The following is a 4,061-nucleotide window of genomic DNA, read 5'->3' as shown; positions in this document are numbered from 1 at the left end:
GCCCTTAAAATGAAACTTTATTGCCAGGCGAGATGGCATGTGCCTGTAATCCAATCTGCTCTGGAGGCTGAGGAGGCAGGAGAATTGGTGTTCAACTCCAGCCTCAGCAATGGTGAGGCCCTAAGCAATTCAGTGAGGCCCTGTATCTAACTAAAATACAAAATATGCCTGGAGATGTGGCTCAGTGGTTGAGTGCCCTGAGTTCAATACCCAGTCCCAGTCCCTAAAATTATACCTTATGTCTTACATGGTTTTGTAATTTTATTGTTTAAACAAATTACACAGAAGCTTAAAACTATCTCATGCAACACTTCATAGACTCTGTTCTGATCTATTTGTTCTCTTCAACTCCCCCCTAAGGTGGCAGAATCTCACATTGGTAACAGATATCCATGAGACTCTGTTGTAATTTCCAAGTATTTTATAATATGGGCACATGCTTTTACAATTGCTTATTTAATTTTTTAAAATTATACCTAACGTACCCATGTGAGGACATGTCCTTTCCCAGCCATGGTAGTTGCTCAAACTGAGGAGCCTACTGCATTAGGTCACATGACACTCCAACTCCTCTTTTATAAGGACAAAATAATAATCAAAGGCTTTCCCCCATAAGGGTGAGGTGTGCTTATAGACACCCCAGTCGCTGGCAATGGATGGGATAGTGGCCTTTTCCCTGGATCATTTTCCAGGATCCTTCTTCTTTCAGACTCCCCAGGATGAGCATCCACTCCCCACCCTTGCTGCTGGAGCTGGCAGGGTGCAGCCTGCTGAGCAACAAGTCCAGGGCCGACCTGGATCTGGAGGACCTGCCCATAGAGCTCTTCCCACCATTCTTTGTGGAAACCTTCAGCAGGGGACACACTGAGGTCCTGAAGAAAATGGTGCAGGCCTGACCCTTCACCTGCCTGCCCCTGGGGGCCCTGATGAGGAAGCCACAGATGGAGATGATCCGAGTGGCACTGGATGGGCTGGACATGCTGCTTGGCCAGCAGGATCGCCCCAGGTAAGGAGGACCCAGGTGACCTAGAAGGGAGCACCCTGGGGATCCAAGGAAGTGATGGATGGATCCAGGGAGAGTGGGTGTTGAAGGGTGGACCAAGGACTTCCTACTCTGCCAGCAAGGAGGGGTGGAGAGGCCTTGGCCATGCTGAGCCCCACCTGGGAGTGGGCTTCTGGATGTGGAGTTACTTGTGGCAGCTGTGGTGACCATGAAAAAGACTGCACCTGCCTCTAACTCAGCTGGTACAGGTGGGGGCACAAGGCTGGATTGGAGGGAAGTGGGTGGAGAAAAGTGAGACAGAAGGAAGGAAGAGGTGGAGCAGGGAGCAGAAGCTGAGAGGTGAAGGAAGGGGACTCAAAGCTGAGACTCTGCTGTGGTCCCCACAGGAGGTGGAAATTGCAGGTGCTTGATTTACAAAATGTTCGCTACAACTTCTGGAGAATGTGGTCAGGAGCCGTGCTCGATGCCTGCTCACCAGAGACCATGAAGAAGAATGGAATGCTGAATCATGGTCCAACAATGGCAGCTAAGCCAACCTTGAAGGTTTTCATAGACTTGAGCCTCACAAAAAGGCCCCTGGATGAATTCCTGACCCACTTGTTCCTATGGGTCACACAGAGAAGGGACAGGCTGCACCTGTGTTGCAATAGGCTGAAGATCTTTGGAAAATCCACCCGCCACACCAGGAAGGTCCTGAGACTGATGCAGCAGGACTCTGTCCAGAAGGTGGAAGTGCACTGCACCTGGGCGCCCTCCACCTTGGCTGCTTGTGCTCCTTTCTTGGGCCAGATCAGGAACCTGAGAAGTTGCAGGTCTGCAAGTTCCGTGTGCCTCCCCACACCTCCCCAGAGGAGCATGAGTGGCTGCTCACCCAGCTCACCTTGCAGTTACTCAGGATGGACTGCCTGCAGAAGTTCTGTGTGGATGCTGTCCTCCTCCTCAAGAGCCACCTGGAGCAGGTGCTGGGGTGAGTAAGGGGGGTAAGTTTCCTCTGCAGACCAGTAACAGGAAATCTGAAAGGGCACCTATTATGTGCCAGCCACTGACACTCTCATGGTGAACAAGACACTTGAAGGTAAATAACCCATCATCTGTTCATATTGTATCCTGAAGCTTGATCTCCTAAGCTGTGTTAGAGCAAAGGGATAAACCAGGGTTTATGGTCTGGGAAGGGTAACTGCTTGGAAGCCAGCTGGTGGAGGGACAGGAGCTAGTGAGGGTGGGTGAGGATCTTTCCCTGGGAGGCCTATCCAGCAAAGGAGGTGGGAGATGGGGTAGAGTAGAGGACACTGGAGGAGGGAAGCTCCCACAACTGCACCTTGCAACAGGGAAGCTCTTTGCTCTCCAGTGGGGTGCAGAGGAGCCACCTCTAATGCTCCCATGTGGAAGGCTGCTCTGAGCCTCAGGTGGTGTGCTGGTAGCAGGCCCGCCCTGGCCCCTGGGGACTCAACCCCCAGTTCTTTGTTATGCATGTCAATGTGGCCAGCTCACAAGGCCGTGTCGCGGGCTTGCGGTCTCCTGTTTATCTGCCTCGAGCATATGTGTCTCTCGGGAACATCTTGACCTGTTCGAGCCTCCTGATAGGGGACGGTGATGTGACGGTAACCCAAGGACGCAGTTATTACTCTTCCCTCCTCACTTTTGAGTGATTTCCCACAGCTGTTAAAAAGATATATAAGGGGAACAAATTTGGCAATAAAGGACGCACACGCTTCCTCCTGGATGAAGAACCTTGGTGTCCTGTGTATTCTTAACCCCGCCGTCCCTCGCCAGACTCGGCTCCGTTAGCCAGACGCGGCAGTGATTCTGGAGTTGAGGGTGAAGAGCAGGGATGGAGGGTACAGGGTGTGACCCCCACAGGTGGACAACGCTGGTGGGTTTATTTCATCTTGCCTGGGTTTGTCCTTCATACATGACTCCCCTGACCTCCTGTGGCCAGAGCTGTAGCATTTGGCTTGGCAGTGAGGGGGAGTGCCTTAGAGATGATGGACCCACCTGGTCACTCAAGTGGTGGTGAAGGCTCACTCTGAAATTCAGTGATGTGTATGAGCAGATTCTGCAACCCGCAGTGTCCTGTGGGTCCACCATCATCAGAAGGTCAGGGCGACCTTGGGTTTGATATTAGATAGTTCTCGCCTACCATTTCCCACTCTATCCACTTGGTGCCTTCGTTCTCTAAAAGTAACTCTTTGCTTTCTCTCCAGGAGTCAGACCCCCTTGAAAACACTCTCGCTGAGAGGTTGTCCACTCAAGGAGAAGGATTTAAAGAATCTGTCCATGTGTCCGAGCACTGATCAACTGAAGTGTCTGGATCTCAGCTCATTTTCCATGAAAGATATGAGTCCTGAGCCCCTCTGGGTCCTGCTGGAGAAGGTGGCACACACTCTTGAGACCCTGGTCTTAGAGTTTTGTGAGATAACAGAGTCCCAGCTAAATGCCATCTCACCAGCCCTGGGTCACTGTTCCCAGCTCAAAACCTTCAGTTTCTGTGGGAACCAAATCCCCCTGACTGCTCTTAAGAACCTGCTGAGCCACACCGCTAGCCTGCCGCTGGAACAAGTGAAGTACCCTGCCCTTCTGGAGAGCTTTGACGAAATCCTCTGGGGTTTTTGGACTGAGATCAACCCCATGAAATTTGACCAGGTTCAGAAGGAGCTGATGCAGCTGGTGAAGGACATCAGGCCTGTCCACGACATCCAGATTTATTCTTACGATTGTGTTCTTCACCTCAAACATACAGATTTTATTGCCTGAAACCCAGTGACAATTCAGTAGGCAGGGGATTGTTGACATGCACAACACATTAGCTTTCTTGGCCTGGGGGTGAGGCTCAAGTAGAGTGCGCCCTGCAGGCATGAGGCCATGAGTTTGATCACCAGAACCTCAAGAAATGCTTCTTATAAATTTCTAATGGGGTTCATGTGTGCATATGGCCTCATGTTTGAGTCCAATCTTGACAACTCAGGAAGACCATCTCAAAATAAGGGCTGGGGATGTAGCTCTGGTCAAATGCCCTGGCTTCAATTCCCAGTACCCCTGAAAAATGGGTTAGGGTTGG

At 51.2% G+C, this 4,061-nt stretch overlaps 1 pseudogene; it reads left to right on the top strand.

Moving 5' to 3' along the window:
* The first annotated feature begins 719 nt into the window (after positions 1 to 719).
* LOC107141597 lies at positions 720 to 3,757 on the top strand (annotated as a pseudogene).
* Positions 3,758 to 4,061: the final 304 nt, after the last annotated feature.

Source organism: Marmota marmota, unplaced genomic scaffold (genome assembly GCF_001458135.2).
Source record: "Marmota marmota marmota unplaced genomic scaffold, marMar, whole genome shotgun sequence".
Classification (NCBI taxonomy): Eukaryota; Metazoa; Chordata; class Mammalia; order Rodentia; family Sciuridae; genus Marmota; species Marmota marmota.
This window is presented reverse-complemented; position numbering and strand designations above follow the sequence as displayed.